The 22,057-nt window shown below is 39.4% G+C and overlaps 2 protein-coding genes across 7 annotated transcripts in view; one reads left to right on the forward strand and one right to left on the reverse strand.

Moving 5' to 3' along the window:
- Positions 1 to 22,057, reverse strand: part of RUNX2 (RUNX family transcription factor 2) — a 144,517-nt gene that overhangs the window by 82,778 nt on the left and 39,682 nt on the right. The gene's annotated exons all lie outside the window — the stretch shown is intronic.
- The window catches only part of SUPT3H (SPT3 homolog, SAGA and STAGA complex component), a 290,826-nt gene continuing 284,617 nt past the window's right edge, over positions 15,849 to 22,057 (forward strand). For 5 of the 6 annotated variants that reach the window (XR_009958047.1, XM_062573264.1, XM_062573263.1 and 2 more), the window contains exon 1: positions 15,849 to 16,119. The gene's annotated coding sequence lies outside the window, so the exon portion shown is untranslated. The remainder of the gene's footprint in view (positions 16,120 to 22,057) is intronic. The other variant, XM_062573261.1, reaches the window with a different exon arrangement.

Below are 22,057 nucleotides of genomic sequence, written 5' to 3' on the forward strand. Positions count from 1 at the left end.
TCTCCCTCTCTCTTTTTTTTCCCCTCCCTTTTGTCCCCCCCCCCCCCTTTCCTTGTCAGACGCTGGCGGCTCGGGGAAGTTTCGCAGCGGGCGCGGGCGGCGGCGCGGAGCCCCCGCGGAGCGCGGCCCGCGCCTCCGGGCGCCGCGGCGGGCGCAGCCGCCCTCGCCCGCGCGCCCTGCCGCCGGGGGTATCCACGACCTCCAGTACCGAAAACGTGGGGATATATATATATTTTTCCACAATTATTTGGGTAAAATGTTTATGATCACGGCTTCTTGGCTTCCCCCCCCCCCCTTTAGCTGGAGGGGAAATACATTCCGTGGGAGCAGGGGAGAGGTGTCAGCAAGCAGCAAGAGGTCTTATATCCAAATACTGTATTAGCCTGACTATCCTCACTTACTTTATTTCAAACAAGAAGATACATTTCCAGTTTTAATTAGTCGCACTAAAAGTTTTATAGTTGCTTCTCTTCCTACTAAAATAAAATAAAAAGTTAATTAGGATAAGCTAAAATAACTTATTGGAAGCTACCAGTGTAAGGTCACCTAAAATAGTCTATGGTTATTTATAATGTAGAAATAAAATTTTCCACTGAACGCCCTAACAAAGTTTCAGGTATCTGGCACAGCTGATTTTCGGTCTCCTAGCAAAAGTATCTTTCTGCTGAACATTTACACGTTTAACAGGAACTTACTACAGCCTGGAACAGATCACAGCTCAGAGCACTAGAATTTTATTTAAATGGTTATGGACAAATTAATAAAACTACCAGTAATGTTTATGGACTTGCATAAAGGCTGGATGGGATTTTTTAGAAATAGTAATTTAAGTTATATATAATCTGGAACTCTGGCTTGGATTTGGCTGAAGTTTAGAACAATCCTGCTGCTCGGCTTTCCTCAATTTTTATTTCAGAACTTCTCAGAATTTTAGCACTGGTTGCAAAATGGGTTGTATTTTAAGATTTTAGAGAATCGTCGGAGGTTAGAGAAAAAATGTGCTTGCAGTGCAAAATATGTCTTAACAAACACCTTCAGATCCACTTTACCAAAAAAAAAAAAAAAAAAAAAAAGTTTTTCATTAGTACAGCTACTTTTCCTGCAATTTTGATTTTTTAGCTTTTTTGTTTTTAACCATGCTGTGAGTGTAGCCATAATTATATTACTTTTTGCCAGAAAGGTAATGTTTTAAACAGCTCAGTGTTTGTTTACTGTTACATTTATAAAACTTGGGCCCAGCACTTTCCCGTTGTGAGCATCACATGCTCCAGATGAAAAATAATTGTCAAATTTGAAAGATTCCAACCTGGATGATGTTTCCTAAATAAATAGTTTTGCTGCCAGCTTGTTGGGCTGGAATGTGCTGTAAATATGAATACTGAATTTATTTTGAGCTTCCCTATATATGTAAATAGACTTGGTGAAAAACGAATAAATGAATGGGTTCATCGGGTTTGTTATTGTATTGGATATTTTTAGTGTGAGTGACTACAGCAATGTCAGCAATTATTACTATAGTTAAGGGTTCGCCAGCATCCTCCTCCCAAAAACTGCCTCCCCAGAGTTGTTAATTCACTCATGAAAACGGGTATTGAGCCACAAAACCTAACTAAGTTTAACTCTACCCAAGGTTTTGCCCAAACTTCCATTCATTTCAGTGGGAGCAAGATAAGGTCCAGTGTCTGTTGGCAGCACTTTACTTTCACTTTGGTTATAAGTTGACTGTTTGCCCGACTATTCTTTGCTCTTTTTTAAGTGTGACAAATACTAACTCTAGATTTGCACGTCTAGTAAGCATGCATGCGGCAATGGGCTCTGTGACTACAGCATTCATATTCAAACAAGAAATTGTGCACTACTTTGATTTTTTTTTAACTGCTCCGTTCCTGTTCCACTGATTTATGGCCTAGATAAAAGAAGATTCTTTGTGTCCTAAAATTTGTTGAAAGCATTTATATTTCAGCACCATGGCACCATGCACTGTTTTTTTTTTTTTTTTTTTTTTTTTTTTTTTAGTATTTATAGTGCCTGGTGCACAGTGTAAGCTTATACACTGCTGTGTGTAAGCACAGCACTTTACTTCCTTGAAAGACAGGATAGGAAGAGATTGCATTAAAAAAATCAATCTTCAGAATATTACCTTTTCCCACCATATTTTCTAGTAGGAACTGAGGATGGAGAGTTGAGATTCTTAAATTTCTATTTCAGTATTTGATGCTGAATTGCTCCATGACCTCGAAAAGCTACTTAGCATCTTTTGGTTTTGGTGTAAAAGGGGTAATAACTTTTACCACATATTATGAGAGAGAAAAAAATATGTGCTAAGTTTCCTGAAGTCCAAAGATTAACAGGGCACTGCTAACGTAAAGTATACCAATAATACCAGAAAAAAAAATCTGATTGCTAATAAGAAACCTGCCATGTTAGGACTGAAAAACTGTTGGCATCTCGAAGGCACATACTGAAATGCACATTATACAAACAACAGCACAAATAGATACTGAAGTCTGGATTTTTTTCTTAATGATTTATATTCTGCTTCTCTTACACAGACGAACTGCAAACCCACGTCGCAGTCCTTCTGTAGGACTCTCCCGTTTCTCTCCCTGTCTGCAACCTCTTGTGCCTTATTGGAATTCCATGTATTTCAATAAGGCTTAAAGCAGCAAATGACCAAGTTGTGCCTGGGAAGGAAAAAATGTGGTCCTACTTGTCAACTTACAATGACTTTTTAAAGAGAAAGTATGGCCTGTGTTTTCTGGCAGTAAAAATCTGAATGTGTAGAATGATTAGAAGAATTTTTGGCCTTTCTCAAGTAAATTTTATATATACCTACATATATATATGTATGTATATATTTGCTTTTAGTATACAAACTAAAAAGTAATTCTGCAAGTTGTTATGGACTCTATAGTTAGGGACAAATTGGCTTTTCATGACAGGACTGACTTTGTCCCTTTCCATTAATCCTCCTCACAACTTCTGTATAACTCATTTCAGAATGAGGAAGAAGAGTTTTTCTTCCTTGAATAATTTCAGGCAAAAATCAACATATTATTTTAGAGATGCAAAGGCTAAAAAAAAAAAAAAAGAGAGAGAGAGAGAACTCACATTTTCTTTTCTTTTTCTTGTTTCTTTCAGCTTATATAAAAACAGCATGAGCCAGAAACTTCACGGTTATTTTTTCTGTTGACCTCAATGAAAACTGGTTCCCTTGACTAACTGTGGGGAAAGTGGGTGGTATAACTGTTTGTAATTAAAAAGGGTTTATATATTTGGAACCTTGCAGAGTCCCTAAATTTTGCATGCTGTTTTTTAAGAGACTAATGAAGTGCACTCTGGCCAGATACAAGCTCCATAAAGCTTGCACAGAAGATACTACAAAGATGTAAGTGAGCCTTGAGTGGGTGAAGTAGTTTTTAGTGTTGCCAACAACAAGCATTACAAATTCTTGCATTTACTCTCTAATGTCGCAATGCTGAGGATTCCCGTTGTAAATCTTTTCTTCATAATCATGAATGGCAGAAAAAAAGAAATCAGCAGATTCAGTGTTAATAAGATCAATCTAGAAGTTGGAGCAATAGAAAAACACCCAACAGTGCAAGACTTGTTTTAAAAATACTGCAAACATACAACATTGAAAGGAGTGGTGCACTCTTCTACAAAGTGAAATAGAAGAATAAAGTATATGTTAAAATACGGAAAATGGGAAATATACATAAAGTAGATAGTAAACCAACTATTTGAGCAACTACAAAAATCAGTCTGTTCTGACCTTTCTTTCCTGACGTTTCTCTGTCAAATGATGAACTGAGCATGGGCAGGCCAGACCAGAGGATCAAGAACATAATCATATTTATGGCACTTGTAATGCTGAAAATGCTGAGCATCCTGCTTGCATTTTAGCATAACATACATGTGTCCCAAATTAAGCATGATCTTAAGACCTTTACTGCGTGGAGCATAATCTAGGATCAATCACTTAGTCGATCATTGTGGCATTGGCAGCTGTGTCCCAGAAGGCGGCAACATCAATCCCGAAACAAGCCATAAGAGCAGATGACAAAACATTAGACATCACATCTAGTAATAAAAGACAAAGATCTGGCAGAAAAATATTATAGGTGAAGTTGCCAGCAGTATCTGCAGTTAAGCTCGTCTACCACTTTCCAATATAAGAGCTTGTTTTCACTCGCATAACTTTGCCAAATTTTAACTGTTCAGGATGAGATTTTCAATCCTGAGTCTGCCTTGAGCTGAATTTTTTGGAAACTTTCAACAGCAATAGTACTGCTGCTTCTAAGGCTGGTGTTAAGGGGAAACATATTGTTTCACAGAAGTTAAAAAATTCCTAGAATCATCCTAATATATATTTCAGAGCGAGGACATGAAATTTTACAAAGAAGCAGATAAGTTCCTTTTGTTGCCTCTGACCATAAGGATCCACCCGGCCTTGGCCAAGTTATAAGTTTATGAAAATTGTTGAGGTTTTCCTTGCGCATGCTCAATCCAGATTTAGTAGTTGGCAGCTAAATTCTGCAGAGCCTCCACGGCAGCAGTGGAATTGCAAGACTAGATTGGATTTGTAGGCAGTCTAGTCTGACTAATATTCTCTGCACTAGATGTATTAGAGGAAAGGATAAGAAACCCTTGAGTCAGCAGATAGAGATGGGATCTATTCCTCCTTTAAGGTCTCATCCTAGTTAATAGTAGCTTATAAAATACAATCAGAATGACTGTCAGCAGTTCAGTTTTAAACTGTGTCTTTTAGAAGCCTATAATTCAAGCATGAAAATTCCTTCCGGGCTGAAATCTGGCTTATACTCTCAGTTCAGAAGTCAAAATTCTATACAGATTTTTTTTTCTTCTTCTTTTTTCTTTTTTTTTTAGAACACTGTTTTGAAGCGATAGAAAAGAAAAATAGTTGTGTACAAATTCTGGTTATTCCTTTTAAAATGCACTCCCTAATTCAGTTACGGGTTTATTTTTCAAAATGGTAAGTTTTGTAAGTAATAACTAAGCTATTTGTCTCAAATATTAGTCAGGCCCTAAAAGGAACTCAAGGAATTAAAATCTGAATCATTACCACTAGACATTCAAATGAGAATGAGATTCTCCTACCTAGGGATATTAGGAATATTTATGATATTAGGTGCTTAGATGATGCAATACCAAAACCCTTTATACAAGTTTATCTTATAAATATTTAGAGAATTTGTTAAATACATATAAAAAAGCAAGACATAAATCCTTCTGTGCTTTTGCAGCAAAACTCGTAGTGACATCGGTCAGTTAAATGTTTTCTTAATGTAAGCGTAGGTAGGAAGACATAACCTGGAAGTATCCATGAGCAACAAGAGGTCCTTGTAGGGAGCAAGGCAGATGCAAAGCTATTCCTGTAGGACCACAGCAGCTCTCATTACTACCAAGCTTCCCTTTGTAGTGGAGAAGATGCCGCAGCTCTTCCCATCCTTGGAGAGCTTTCAAACACACTGTGCTTGGCACCCTGAGGTTAGCATGATCTTCTGCAGATAAAAGTCTGTTACATGAAAAAGCAGATTTCACCACCCCTTTTTTTCTTGGTAAGAAAGAAAAAAAAAAGGCTTTATTCTAGCTGTAGTTCCACTGATTTCAATGGGAGCCTTTGAGAATAAGGTGCCACTTAGCATAAGGAAAGTGGACACAAGCCTTTAGGTAACTTGCTACTTGGGTTATTCTTCATATCTTTTCACATTTCTATGTCTGAATGCCTAGTTTGCTGAAGAATATCTGGTCTTTCAGCTCTTTGCTTCCATTCCATTTTAAAGAGTGAGAATATGTCTTATTTTTAAGTGTGAGAAAATCATGTTCCACTGTTTTTCGCAGCTGAAGGATATAGACTGAGGAAATCAGAGGAAAACTCTATTTACTAAACACCACATGCAGAATACCACTGATAGTTTTTCTAAGGAAATTTATGATCTGAGTGGAGTAAATGAGCGCCCTTATTCGTAAAGATTGTGCCTGCTTGCTTAGAGACATTACTGTTCACATTGCTTTTATGCAGAAAGCTACAGTAAAGGGTGATGGTATGTCTAAAATAGGCAGTTGGCAGATCCCTCCCAAAAAGCCATATCTAACATTTACTTATCATGAGATTCTTGCTAGATTATGACACATCCATTCTGATTCAGGATAGAAAGAAAAGATAATGATAGGACAACTATAATTTTTGTAACTAGTGTTTCATCTTCATGCAGACACTTGCACGCCTACATAGGTTTATTGGCAAGTTACGGCATTTTACATATCTGAAATAAACAGAGAGCTCTTAGTATGCTCAAAATGTTCAGCAACTCTGAAGGTAGCCTGGTCTGTGAGGTTGTTTGCTCTCTAGCACAGAGTAAGTGAGACTGGGAGATACAGTCCTCTTCTCCTGGCTGCCCATCCTGTACTCCTACCATTATGCTCATTCCCTGCTCCCCTTCTTCTTGCTATTTTATGCTATGGAACCAGCTGAGAGATAACTGTTCAAAACAATCATAAAAATTAAGTGAGGAGAAGGAACTTTAGGAAGTGTTTGCAAAGCATAGTTTCTCTTGCACAAGTGGCTTTCAGTGGTAGCCCTCTTGATTTACAGTGGAGTGAGAGGAAAATAGGGCTGGTATTATTTGTTAAGTCTGTCTAATGTAATATATGCACACAATATGTGTACTCATTTTCTTTAGACTATCATATGTGAAAATATCAATCCAATCTTCAGTAAAAAATATTTTGAACTATGAAAGCATTCTGCATTTAAAACAAGAGAGTGCCTTTCTGAGTGATGATCCCATGTCCTTAACTCACCCCATTGTATTTCAGCACATACACTACCCAATGTCACTGGGGCTTTGCCTTCTCTAGAAAAACGAGCTGCTTTTGACAAGGGGTGTCAAAAATAGTTTTCTATCCTCAGATTTGCTAAGCAGTATTAGAAATGGTTGCTTCACTGGTGTGGACAGGGTTAGCTGAGTTCATTGCTTACTGTAGCAAATCATGCTTGTCGAGGGCTCCCGGGACAGCTTGCCTGTATAAGGCAAAGAGGATTTGATTCAGACTATGTAGAAGAGTTGGTTACAATAGGTGTTGAACTAGGCTGCCTTTGTCCACGCTGGAAGAGCAGTTGTTCTCCCCACATCTGGGATGTGTGGAGTGTGCAGACATTTTGACAACATTTGGCAAAAGCAGTTCATTTTTCCAATGCAGGTGCATACTTATTCTCTGAAATATCCATAGTATTAAAGATGCAATTCAGTAAGCCTGGGACAGTGCAAAGTCTACAGTGTTCGCATTAATTAATGGTGACTTTTTATGCCTACATACAATTGCGGTATGTCAGGTGGTTTCCATTTTTTTTAACACATTGCCTTTATCATCTACATAAACATAGTATGAAAGGCCACAAGCCAGCCATTAAAACTGGATGATTTTTAAGATTATGTAGTCTATTTTGAAGAAAAGTTGACTTTGATACAACATTGTTGGAAGAAAACACCTATGCTATAAACAAGTGACCAATATTTTTATCATGAGATAGGTGACAATGTATAATGCTGAATCTTGTAGCCCCTTTGTATGCTGTTACTAGAAGATGTTATTGTGAAAAGGTGTAAGAAACAAATCCAGAGCCAATCCAAAGCCAGACTGGACCAGGAATCCCTGCTCCTTAGATGTTCGTAATATACTGATCAACTCCATGGGAGCATCATGGAAGAAGTGGCTTGTAATACAAGTTTTCTTTTCCCTGGGTATTTATTCTTGCAATTGGGCAAAGAAGAAGCTAGCATGCAAGGAAAGAAACTGAAACAAAAGGAGTTTCTTTCAAGCTGATAGAAGAAGGTGCTTTTTTTTGTATGGAACAACTCCTAACTGACCTTTGAAATGAATGCCATAACATACTATTTTGGCCAGAAATGGATTAACATTTGTAGGAGGATTAATATTTTATCTGTTTATCTGTCTGTCGGTCTTTCTTTCTGAATTATCTATGTGGGTTTTTAAAACAGACCAAAGGAAGCTAGCAGCTCTCTCTCACTTATAATTGTATCTGCAGAACTCTAAAACTGTGCAAGATATTTCTCTACTGTTCTGGATGCCATTAGCATTAGCATATTACCACAGAAAAAGAATCTGAAACAGACAGCAAACTTCATAAGAAATCTTAAAAGTCTTCCATCCCTCAGAAACTTTAATCTCGAACAAGTACCTGACTTTCACAAAGCCCTCAAAAATGTATGAACTGTTCAGTACACTCACAGAGTTGGTGAGAGTCACAGTATTTTTCTGATAATGAGAAAATCCGGAACTACATTAGAGGGGAGAAAGTGATTTTTAGCGAATTTTGAAATCCAATAGAAATTTCAGAGTGGTCAATCTCTGCACTCATGGGATATATATATATATATATATATATATATATATATATTTTACTTTGTTTCATTTTGTTTTGTTTTGGTATTCTCCCTGGTACAGGTTTCTAACAGACAAGATCACATGAGTTGCACAAGTACCATGCATTCATTTTTTGTCTTTCCTCCTCCTGGACATCAGGTGAATAAGAACCTTAGAAATAAAATGGTTACTCCAGAATCTAGATGTGCAAATATGCTGTGAGGGAGGAATAAAGAAGACAGTGAGAATGAGGAAAGATCTCAGTAGTAATATTGGTTCATTGGAAAGGGAATCTAGATACTTCCTTTTGCTGATCTGAAAACATTCCTTACAGTTTCAAATCAACATCTTAACTTGCTCATAGTTTAAAAAATTTATCCAAATCAACATCTTAACTTGCTCATAGTTTAAAAAATTTATCCAATCCATTGGTCTAACAGTGTTTTAAAATGCTTCTGTATATTCCATCCTAATGCTGAGTTGAAACTGGTAGAATAAAATTGGGGAGAGGTAGCAAAGAAATAAAAACGTATCTTACTCTGTTTTCCAGCTACATAAATGATCAAAGCTGTCAAAGGAGAACGTTATAAACAAAAGGAAGACTGTTTAGAGAAGAGGGAAGATATTCGCTGAAGCTCTGCTGAAGGCAGTGCTTCTTATCCAAAAGAAAGACAGAAATGTGTAATTGCACCCTTACTTTAAAACTAGGTCTTGCTGCTTTCCTGTGTGTTACAGATCACAGGTTATTTTACACTGGAATCTTAGTGCTAAAATCTAAAACATAAGGGCCAAGTTCTGCCCTTAGATACACACACACAACTCCAATGAACTCAAAGAGAGCTGTGTTCAGATGTTTAGCAATGGAATTTGGCCCTAAATATTTAAACATTTATCCAGAGAAAAAATGCTTCTCTGATACATTTGTATCTGATATCTAAAGTACACAGATTACCACCACTGGGCATCTACATTAATGGATAAAATGTTTTGAGGAACCATAAACTCTGCATTCTGCCTGCTCTGCATGGTCAAATAACATTAATTTGTTTCAGGGCATTGAGGAAATTAAATCCTTAGCAACTTGTGGCTGATGTTATTTATTCTGCAGTCCAGGAGTAACCTGATGCAAATTCCTGGCACTACTCCTATATTTCAAAAAATTACTGTTTTGAATGTACCTGGTTCTGGAAACTTTCATTATATTAATATGCAATCCAGAAAGGAGTAATGTCCTCCTCTGCTCAAGGGAGCAGAGGGGAGCTGAGTGTACTGGTTAATTCTCCCTTAGCTTTCAAGGGCTGAGGACAAGAGTCCATAGTGATCTAACCATGTGGTTTGGAAATGGTTATGGTGAGAATCCCACCTGCTCTCCACGGCAAAATGACCCCAGATGTTTTTCTGTTGAGGATACAAAGGATTCAGAAACCTGCACATTTTGTGCAAGCAACATAATCCTCCAATTTGTATATTTAATATAAGTAAACAATAACTATATATATGTTATTTTACTTGGACAAATGACAGCTGGTATACAGCTGGGTTCCAGGTTCAGACACCTAAATTTAGTATGTCTGCAACACAAATGTTTACATATAGCTGGCTGTTTAATTTCCCAATGTACTAAATGGTGATCTAAGACTTCATTTGCCTGAAATTAAGTATCTAGTGCAATCTGAGATGCCTTGGGTTAGCTAAGGCATCACCATGAGCTGGTGCATATGAGTCAGGACCTACAAGAGAGCCTGTGCTTTTTGGAAAGGTAGACAGAGGTCAGATAGGACAGCCCAGAGTATTTGACATGTTATTAGGTACCTGTACATAGGAAATTGCCCTGAGCCCTAGCAAATGCAATCACTGGATTCTGCAGAGCAATTCTAATGACCAAATACAGGTGTCCACCTTAGGATGAACTGTACTGGTCTATACCTGCATGGTGTTGACTGGGCTTCCCACGACTATAGTGGAAGTCTAGACACTTAGCCCATATGTAGACATCTAATTTTATGTGGCTGTACCTGAAGCTGAATCCTATTCCTGACATCCTAGTTGCCAGAATACCTTACTAGAGCAATGGTTACGCTTTTGGTTCAGGTAGGGTTAAGCTAGTTTGGTCATGCATTTGGGTAGTAAGCTGGTTTCAGTTAAATGGTGGTAGGCAATAGAGCAAGAGTAATGGGCAGGTGCGATTACACGGGTGAAGAATCTCTGATGTTGCTTTGCTTCAGTGAGTTCCTGAGATCCATACGGACAATGTTTAGCTAAAGTTCCCTAATCACAGAGGTCACTCTTGAATATTTTTGGCTATAGAGGCACAACACAGAATATTGCCAGAAGGCTGTGACCACTGTAGGAAGCAGGTAGAAACAGAGGCATGTGCAAGCTTGTAAATTTGTTAATAAATCATGGGAAGTTGGCCCTTGTATCCAGTTCTTGCATCACTGAAAACAAGGTAAGTTAAGAATGAACCGGGACTGAGAAATCTTTGTTGGTACAAATCATGATTTTGGTTTGCTCTGGTGGTTATCTTGGCTGGGATCAAACCCTAAGCCTTACTTCAGATAATATATACAGTTATTAGCACAAGTTTCCTTGATTGCGTACGGAAACTCCTAACCTCATTTGTGGAAGCCATGGTTTTGAAGAGTGTACAATAAAAGTAGCCTTATTTAAGCTGTGGTCTCTGTTAAGGCAATTGATTGGATCGGCTGAAGGAGTTGGTGGCAGTGAAAAGGATCCCTCTGGCCTTTCTTCCAGTGAATTGACTAAGACCATTCAGGAACACAGCTCTAGTTTTATCAGATTTGCTATTTCATTTGTATGCTGCTTACGTAAGGGTGTGTATATGGTGTTGGCTTCTGAGAGGAAGAATGCTAGCCTGTGCACCATATGACTGTTACAGACTATATTACAGACTGATGCTCTTGGTCAAAACTGGATGACACAACAAATTTCTAGCTTCAAGACCATGGTGCTACCTAATTCTGTCTCTCTAGGTCTTTAATTTCCAGGCATTTGAATAGCCTCAAATCCATTTTGTCGTAGGATGCATCATTATTTTCATATTTGTGCTAGTCTGCTCTCCTCCTTTCATCCATACGAGCGAGCAGCGAATAAGAGTTGGCAGCTTCATACTTGACTATTATATTGCAAAGAACACTTTAATCAGCACCCTAATAAACATCATGCTCAATTAATTGGGACAATTGCCAGCAAACAAATTCACTTCTGTACACTTTGGTGCTGGTAAATGATGGATAAATAGCATTCTTACTGTTGTCTGCAAGTTTATTTGATGCAATTAACAGGTATGGTTTCGTGTTTGTTGGCATGCCTATGCAGTAGCGTTCCGCTTATTTTAAGTAGGTTCTCTGTTCCGATGTAGCTGCTGAAAATAAATAAAAGACAGATTTCCCTTTCAGCATTTGCTTAAAGCAATTTAGTGCTTTTGTATTTAAAAAAATAATTAATGTAACTGAAGGAGCTTTCCACGTATTATATCCCTACATGGCTTTAATAATAAATGTGATAATTTAATTAGCATGCTTCTGTTTAAACTAGTATCAGCTAATAGAACTTTGCAATGGAATGACTTAATAAAGGGAGAGATTTCTGCGGCAACTTTCTAAAGCCACTTTTTTAACCAGGTGCTGCATGATGGTTTGCTTTAAAGTGGTGTTTCCTTGAAGGATATCTACAGAAGTACAATCTAATATCTGAAACTGATACATGCTATGATTTACTGTATGCACGTGTCACACTTTCTGTAATTTGGACAGCCTTTGCCAGAGAATTAAATAAAATTGAACACAGCAAACTTTTCTAATCCTTGCATTTCTCCCATATTGCTTCTATGGAGACAGAAAGATGATTGAAAGAAAATAAATACAAGAAGGGAAATGGTGCTGGGGAAATCTCAATGAGAGAGCTTAAAAACAGGATGGCTATGGATCAGCAAAGGGTAGAAACATTTGTGTAATTAAAGGAGGACATCATTTGTGGGTTATCTGAAAAGAATTGCCCATGTTGGCATTTACTTTGACTTGTTGGCAGGAGGAAAAGAAACCACCCCGTACCACTGCATACGGTTCCTTATTAGTTGCGGCTTCTGCAGAGGCCCTGTCTCTTCTTTGGAGTATGGAGCAATTCTTTCATTATATAATCTGTACACTTTCTTTTTTTAAGTATTTTTTTTCTTGTGTGTGCAAATTCTCTTTGCACCAATGCTTCTATACTGAAGTTATTATACCAAAGGAATGCGAGCGTCTAGAGTAACAATGGTTCATTTTCCTTTAATGACTTTGTCGACAGGATGGAGACATTTTTGTGGTGTGATGAATTCACTCGGTCTCCCGTTGTTTTTTCTCCACATGCTTTGGAAAGTCTCTCTCTCTCTCTCTCTCTCTTTCTCTCTCTCTTTCTCTGAGAATTGTGGCCATCCACTCCAGCAAGAGCTTCATTACTTTATATTCATTGTATTTAAATGACACCCCAGTGGTACTGACCTCCTGGGATGATTGATGTAAATTATATGCTATGTAGGGGAAAATAAAATCTTTTTCTGACTTTTTATGTTCTGCAGAGAAATAAAAGTGAAAACAAATGACAGAGAAAATCAGGCCTGTTCAAAAGTGAAACTTTGTAAGCATTATGGTTTGAGTAGACTCCAGTTTGTAAAAGTGCTGAGACAGTTTATAATGACCTTAGTATAGGTGACCTGAAAAGGGAAAATAATTTTGTATATGCCCTTTTTTGGTTCTGTAACATGCCTAACAAAAACTTGATCAGCTTTTTTCTTTTTCCCTTCTTTTTTTTTTCTCCCTCTCTGCAAAGTTTAGATAGAATTCAGTGGGGAGCAGCCACTGCACTTTTACCAACTACACAAACACACAGAACTAGAAGGAACATTCTGTACCCCTGTTTCTTCCTGTCTTAGGGAGCAGATTAGTATCTTCCAGCATTTTTTGCTGTATCAATTTAAGTTTTTATAGCCAATAATATCCATCTTGCTCAGTTCTGCCAGGAGATATCATCATCAGAAGCAGCAATGGCGGGAATGTTCTTTAATCAGCCCAGTTCATCATCAGGCATACTAACTTATATCACTTCTGAACTTGCAACCTCTCACTCTGGGCAACATGATATTGCATTGCAGCAACAAAATTTGTCAGAAAATGTTCTGTCAGTGCCTGAAAAGACACCTTAACAAGTCACTATTCAGGCTCCTGGAAATTATTTCGTTCACACCAGACATGCTTGACCATACTATCCCAGTCATTCCTATACTAAAATTACTTTCTGTAATTGGCATAATCACTTTTCCATTTTTTATGTTTTACGATTGATCTGTCTTACCAAGTCTGATATACATAAAGATATGCATGATACGCACAGAAATGTCAGCAACATGCAGTTCTGTCTTCCTCATTTTAATGCAAGGTTTTGGCCAACCACAGAATTTGCCTACAAAATTCAGCTTTCATGGAAGACTGAGATAACTTGACAGAATGCTTTGTTTTTTCTTTGGGCCGGGAAAATGCTGATTTGGCTAAGCTTGTCCAAGTGTTTTAAAATTTCTAATAGGAAGGAATAGTTCTGGTCATCTTCCTTGCAGCAATAACTAGCATTTGCTGTAAATGCAAGAATCAACAGCCTTGGCCTCTCACTCTCTAGGACGTTATCTTAGCTGCTTAATGTTTTGCCTTGCTGCTGTTGGTGCTTAGCCTGGTATCAGCTTTGCTTTTATAATCATAAGCAGCAGCAGGATAGAGAGGAGCTGGCAACACTCAGCTGGATAGCAGTGGATAGCAGAATCTCCCAGTCTTCCTAAAGATGATGTGGGAGGTGGAAACGGGAAGGAGGCAATCAGAGGAGAATCACAGGGACTCATCGGATGTTTATATGAAGTAGTAAGAAGGAAGGGGAGTGAATGGTAGCAAATAATAAAAGAAAAAGGAAGGGAAACACAAGAAAGTGAAAGGAAAAAGAAAAGTATTCGAGATGATTTTCAAATAAGTTGCGATTCATGTGGCCCCTACAGTGGCAAGATGATTTCAGTTGTTGTTCAGGCTAAGAAAACAAAAAAGAAAACTACAATGTATCTAAAATCGCAGGGTCTCTAGACTGGCAGTTTCTTAGAATGAATGCTAGCAGAAATAACATGGATCTTGTCACATGTGCAGGCAGGAATTTGAATTAAACATGGACTGACAAGGGAAAGGCAAAAGTCTTGGACTGTAACTTTGGAAGTTATGCTGCTTTCAAACCTTCAGAAAAAGCATGTTTTTTTGTATATGTGATAAGATAAGAAGTACTAACAGTTACCCATTTCAGCTCTGCTAACCACATTTAATAATTCCAGTTTACCTGATGAAATAAATAAGTCTTTCTCCTAACAAATTACACATATCTGGCAGATGAGGAGGAATTGCTGAATGCACCAAAGCCTAGAAATGAGGGGCATAAAAGGAAGGTTAAGAAGCCTCAGTGTTGCCTAATCCTGCCATTTGCTTTCAACCTGCTCAAGTAAGAGAATTCAGGAAAGATGTGATTGCTATTGCTAAACCGGGATGTATGCCACCAAAAAAAAAAAAAAAAAAAAAAAAAAAAGGAAAAAAAAAAAAAAAGAAAAAAAGCAAGCAAGCACGGGCCTTGCTTACAGAGGGAAAACCAGGAAAACCACCTGGATACAGCTAAAGACATTTAACCACCCTCATAGGGTTGAAGCAGTACAACTCGCAGCTGCACTAGAAGCTGTGGTAGCATGGATCTGATGGCGATTTTAAGGAAAAAAAAAGGAGGAAAAAAAAAGCCCTTGTGTGGAGAAGGCGAGGGAAGGACGCGGCGCCCCGGTGTCAAACCCCTCCGCAGCGCGGCAGCCCGGCACCTGCACGGCACCGTAACCCCCCACCCAAAGGGTGGAAAGCCCCGCTCTCCCCCAGCCTCGCGGTGCTCCGAGCCCCCAAACCCGCAGCACAGAGAGACGCGCGGTCTCCGGGGGAGAGAGAGAGGGGGAACCCAGCTCTCCCCGCCACCAGAGCGGGGAGGACGGGTTTCTTTAGCCGCCGGAGCAGCGCTGAACGCCCTTCCCGCTCCTGCGGCCGCCCCCAGGGACGCCCGACTCGCCGGGTAGCGAGGGCAGGGCGGGAGCGCTCTGCCACGGCCGCTCCCCTCAGCCCTGAGGCAGCGCCCGCGACCGCTAACGGCCGCGGGTAACGGCCGGCGCGCGGCGCGAGCGCTAACGGCCGCGGGTAACGGCCGGCGCGCGGCGGCGGCGGCAGCGGCGAGCCCCGCCTCGGCTCCGCCCCTCGCCCTGGGAGGCCGCGGCCGCCACACAGCAGATGGAGGCGGCGGCGCGCCGCGGCCCGTGTGTGGCGGAACCGGCCCCTCCCCGCCGCGGGCGGCGCCATTTTCGGCCCCCCTCCTCCCGCCCCCCCATCGGCAGCGTGCGCCTCCGCGCCGGAGCCGCGGCCAGCGGGGAGGCCGCGGCTGCCTCCCGCGGGGCTCGGCGCGCTGCAGGCGTGCGCGTACGGGGGGAAAGGGACCGAGTTCAGCTCCTTCTCCCTCCCCTCCACTCCCGTCCGCTTTCCTCTCGCTGGACAGGAGCGCCCTGGGGGGGACTGGGCACCGCCAACCCAGGCTGCTCCTACCTTCCTTCCTTGCTCTCCTGCACACCTCAGCCTCCATCCGCCCCGGGGGGTGAGCCTTTGAGTGAGTCACCAGCGAGGGCAAGATGTTGCTATCGACTAACTAACTTAGCAGGGGTGCTCAAGTGGGGCCTTGAAAAATATTAACCTGGTGGTGTATGAGCAGTGTTAACTGTCTCTCTCTCTCTCTCTCTCTCTTTTATTTTATTATTATTTTTCAATCGCTTCAAGGCAAGAGGAGGGAGGGGGCAGCTGGGGAGCAGGCGGGGGCCAGGCCGGGCCCACACTGCCCGCAGACCGTCAGCCTCGGGGGTTTTGCCTCTCCTAGGCTGTGCTGGCTGGAGAGGAGTGGTGCGAAGCGCGAGCACTGCTGGGATATGTGGCCAAGAGCCTCGCGAAGCGCTGCCTGTGCTGGCTTCCCCGGGCAGAGCTGGCCGCCGCCAGTTAATTCTGCTGCGGTGCCTGAAAACAGGCCGTTTTAGGCCAAAAAGTGGCAGAACTGGGGATTGCCCCCCCTCCCCCCGCTTGCAGCTCACAGCTTTTGCCGTGTTTCTCTCTCGCATCACTTCTCTCACAGCCTGTTTTGTTATATGTGTTTGCCCTGTCCTGTTTGCTTGTAACTAACTGTGGGGATGTTTCTAGAGCTTTTTATTGTAACTGGGAACTGTACCTGGGGTTAGGCTTTGGCCTAGGGTATGCTGCATGCTGTTGAGCATTAATTTTTTCCTGTGTCTTTGATGCTGTGAAATGTCAGTTCTTATTTTTCTGTAGAGGAGGTGGATTTTGTTTATTTTGTGAAAGCAGGCATAGCAGTTTATAGATAAAAGTATTTTGAGAGTATATAACCTTAAAGAAGTTATTGGTGAATGTTTAAAAACCTAGGAATAACTGCTAGTCTAGAAGAATGCTTTTCTGTGTGGACCTTCAGTGGTTTTGATTAGCATTTGCTAACTATATTTTCCTATGGCCTGTATTCAGATCAACTATTTATAATTCTCTAAAAATTACACAATGAAATCTTTGCAGTCTATAACTGCAAAGCATAATGTACATGCAAGATATGTTTCTATATATGTGAAGGGGAGATAAGAGCCTGGTGTTGTGGACAACCAGCTTAGCTGTATGGCATTAGTATTAATGATTTACTGTGACATGACAAGTTTTCTAAGAGTAAATCTGTGCAAACATTTGTGGTTTAATTGGTGAGATGCTTACATTTTTTTTTCCAAAAGTCTTTGAGATAACTCTCACATTGTTCTTTCTTGGTATAGGCCTTCTCTCTTTCCTCCAGACTTAAGGCACTGCCTAAGTACAGTGCTAACTAAATTGGCAGGGTGCAATGCACCCTGCTTCTTTCCATTTCTGCGTATTTTTCTTTATTATTGGACAGATCCAAATGCTACGGAAGGCCATGTATTTTTTTTGTGTTAACTTTGGTGGATTTTGGGCTGGCTCAAACTTGCATGTTACTAATATGTAAATCAGATTTTTTTTTCTTCTGGTGCCTATTTGTCCTGTGTATTGTTTCTGTGTAAATGGGAATGCTGACGCTACAAGCAACGTTTCCAATTACAACAGTATTTATTTATGGTTTTCTGAAAGCTTCATCTCTGTGAATTATATGACTGTGCAGGGATGTTAGGTTTAATTTAGATAAAGGAATTCCTAGCCCTGATGATTCTGGAGAAAATCCTGAGGTCTAACTAGAATACAGTAAAAAGACAGAAGGAAGAACTGCAAAGCCATGTTTAACACTGTTCAGTAGCCTTGGTTCATGCAAACTTAAAGTATTTGCTAAGCCTCTGAGCATCGTAACCCACTGAATGACCCTCCTGTACTTAATTTTGAATAATATAGAATGAAGCTGTCTGAAATTTGATTAGTGAATTAGTAACTTGTCAGCATAAACAAGCTATAATTTAGTAAGCTGTATGTGTTTTAGGAATTGCTTACATACAATACTTTAGAGCAATACTGGTCGTTGATCATGTTGTTGCCATCCTAAAGTGATGCTCTCAAGCAGTGAGATCCGCTAGACAGTGTATTACTGGCTCATTGTTGCTAGGGTGCTTTTAAGGCATGAGACCAAACCCAAATGGTGTGATTATCCCATAGAAATTAATTGAGTTGACTCTCTTGTGACTGTGAAAAGTCCAAATATTTTGAGATATGAAGTAGGTAAAGAACAGGAAACTAGTTAGACCTATGTTCTCATGGTACTGGACAACAGAAACACAAACTTCTGGGAGCTGATCAGAAAACTGCATGTCAAAGGTACCATAGCCAATGTTGGTTAGGTCTGCATTTTGTATTTCAAAAATTGGTATTTAAAATACTACAGGTAATCACTATTATTTTGAAATTGTCTTCTTAAGTGTTCATTTGTAAAGTAAGGCAGGATAAATTTCTATTTATAGATAATATTTGGCTGTTCTCTACCCTTCTATTTTGCATATGTTTGCGGTATTTCATTTGATTACAGTCAGAAAGTCACAGAGTTAGCTGAGAAGTTAATAGTTCAAACAGCTCTTCAAACTGTCATAAAAGAAGTAACGGTAATGATAAAAAGAGGCCAATACATTGTATTGAAGGGACTGTTTTCTAAAGCATCCAGGTGTTGGCTGAACTCTTTGGGGGTCTGTATTAGGAATGTTTGTGATTGATGTTGGGGTCATTAGCCAATGTTAAATGCTTTTAAAATTGTATGTTTAAAATGAGGAAAAATAGGTGTTTTCAGGAAGTAGAACTCATTTTAGTATGAATCTAACAGACCTCATTTGTGTTTGTGAAATCTCTGAAGGAGCTGGTGTTCTGGATGTTACTGGATTACTATTAGTCTCAATTATTTTAAATGGTTTGTAATTTATATTAGCAACTGAATCCTGTTAGGCCAGAGGTTTTAATTGGGCTAAGTGTTGTGTGAATAAGTAACAACAGAGGTAGACATTTTCTACTCTAGGGAGTTTAGATTTGTGATGGCAAGCAGTGATTTCAGAAAGGACAGGAACAGTTGTATGACAACAAAAATAGGGAAAATCCTTTATGATCTCAAACTCCTTTCTCTTCATAGTCTGGGGCAAAGTATGAAAATCCTGATATACTAGAGTTTTCAACTAAGGGCTGTGTAGAACTATATTATGAAAGACTTTAAACTGTGTTTCAAGTGGTAGACTAAAGACAGTGCATGGTGATGTGGAAGGAAGAGAATTAATGTGAAGGGCTGGGGATATGAGATTCGATAATATCATGTTGAAAGGCACAGAGTGGATGGGAGTAGGTGCAGGAGAATTCTAGAAAGAGAAATAACACATAGGAAAGAATAATTTAAAGCTAAAGGTAAGTAAGGAGTAATTTGGTTACGCTTTAGAGAGAATGCAACTATGGTGAAACCTCAAATTTTGAGTTACCCTAGATGGAACTAAAGGAAAATGGGAAGATGATCAATGGATTTGCTTGTTGACAAACACTGATAGAACTATCTTGAGGTCTGCATGCTCAGATGTGAATGTTTTACTATTCAGAAAAAGCAAAATGCTGAGTGAGTTATGAATTGGCATTTGTTCGTCTTTATGTGTCAGAGTCATGTGTATAAGTTCCAAAAGATTTGAAGCCAACTTCTATCAATAGAGTTGTAGGCACACTTTGAATTTACTCTACTGAAAATTGCCACTGGTTATGTCAGGAAAAATATGGCTGATAAATTGCATGCCTATACAATTATTTAATAATTAGGAAGGAAGATTCAGAATACTACCAGAATAATACATTTTTAAAGATGATTTCTAGTCCAACATTGTTATGGCTACAGCACCTGGATTTGGAAACTATAGAACCTTTTTTTTTTTTTTTTTTTTTAAGAGGATATTGTTTTGTTAAAGCATCCTTAGGAAGAAAAAGAAACTGTCCTTGATGCTTAATTTGTAGTGCTGTAGACTACCAAAAGGGGCATGGAGTTCTGCAAGAAGTGCTGTGCATTCTGTTGAGAGGGAGATGGGCATACACACATTAAACGCATTTTCCCTGCTCTTGGTAAAAACTCACTTTTGGGGAAGGATAGAGCTCTGATTAGAATTCAGTCAGAAATTGTACAAAAGATGTGTTTGTAAATATATCCAGATGTGGAGACACATCTCCCATGTAAGATTATGCTGTGTGTTTCCCAATCTCAAACAAAATAGTTGCATCTGTGTGTTAATGCGCTTTCAGTAGAGTAGTCTAGACCATTCTGTTGTCTGTTTCAGAAGCAGTTTAAATAAGTGTCATGTCAAGTTGTCATAGGTGGACAAACAGTAACTTGAAATATGGGGAAATACAGAGTAATTTCAAGAAAAATACAGAGGTTGTTACTTATAACAGAATCGGAGAGTTTAGTTTGTAATTGGTTAGGTCTAGTGAGTTTTCTTTCCCTGCAAAAGCCATGAGAGAGAGAGTTGTACTTATTTATGGCTTTGATCTAAATTCTTCAGCAAAACTAATACACACGGATGCTCTCTCCATGTATTAATCTGTAATCATCTGTTATCATATGCGGAAATGATTATTTACAGACCCAGGGATGCAAAACAGGAACGTTGTGAAGATAAAATCAGTAATGTAGTTTTTACTCTTTTGTGCATTTTATTTCCAGCGTGAGATCCGCTGTTGAGGACAATTTCGTCTAAAATCTATATACCTAGAGGCATTTGAGGGTTTGTTTTACTCTCTTCATTTCCAGACATGCATGTTTCTTCTGTAATTTCTAAATGGAAATGAATTGACTGAGTTACCTTATAAATGGAAAGGGGGAAAATGATGTTCCAAGTATACTTCATTCCAATACAGAATGTCATGGTTAAAGATGAGGTGCTGATTTGTCTAGGTGGTGACTGAAGTTTGGCTGTGAATTGACAGCTGTGAGATGAATATTTCTGTTACTTGCTTTCAGATAAAACTACTATAAGAATCTAGTGTATTGGGTAATAAGAAGAAGCAGCAATAGCAAATGTGGTATGTTCTCCTTAGCAAGAACAGTGCATGCATTCCACTTTGTGATACTTTGTTAATTAAATCAGAAATGAAAGCAAGCTCAGATTGCATCTCTAGCTTTGAACAATATCATTGTATGCAGACCTAACGCAGATGTATCACTGCCTGCCCACAGATTTCTTCTAATCCTGGACTCTATCTGGCTATCCCTTAAAAACTTGTTCCTTTGCTTTATCTACCTGCCTTTTAAGAGGCCAAATTTATGGAATTCGTCTAATTCCCTATAAGCAGCACTATTTTTTTCTGTTTCTATTATAAGAAGGTAATAGTTACTACGCCGTCTTGGACAGCTTAGAGGCTGATAGAGGGATTGTATTATTTTGAGTCATTCATCTATTGTAAAATCTAGGTATTCCTTGCCCTGTGCTTACGTGAGACATCTTACTCCAGTGTGTTTCTAGTTCTAGCCTGCTTGTACAGCTCAGGAGAGCTTAGGGACTTAACAGTCAGTGTTTACATTTTTCAGTTATTCCATGATACTGGGATAGTAGGTGATCAGTGAAACAATATACGTATTCCAGTATTTGGAATGCAGTGTTTTGTTTATTCATTTTTAACATCTCCAGCCCTAGAAGACTGTTTCTTGCACTTTCTTGTGTGCTGCTCAGCCCATGCATTCAGTAAAATACTTGGTGGTAACATTCTGGTTAACCTGATTACTGTGAAGTACAAGATGTGAAATCAAAAGCAGTAATTTCAATGTTGTATTAACTCATAATCATCTTGGCATTCACTTCCTTTCTTCCTGTTTTGCTTGGTTTATAGAGATGAAAATATGTCAGTCTTTAGCTTTTTGCATGGTTTTAGGTTATATGCAAAATGTATTTATGAAAGGCGAGGAAAGACTGATGCAGGATCCACATCAGATGTAGGTTAGCTGAATTAATTTTTACAAAAGTAAATTCTACAATAATGCATTTAATGTAGGAGTTAGTGCAAGAATGCTGCTGCCCCCCCAATTCTATACCTTCTTTCAC

The sequence above is a fragment of the Rhea pennata genome, chromosome 3 (genome assembly GCF_028389875.1).
Source record: "Rhea pennata isolate bPtePen1 chromosome 3, bPtePen1.pri, whole genome shotgun sequence".
Classification (NCBI taxonomy): Eukaryota; Metazoa; Chordata; class Aves; order Rheiformes; family Rheidae; genus Rhea; species Rhea pennata.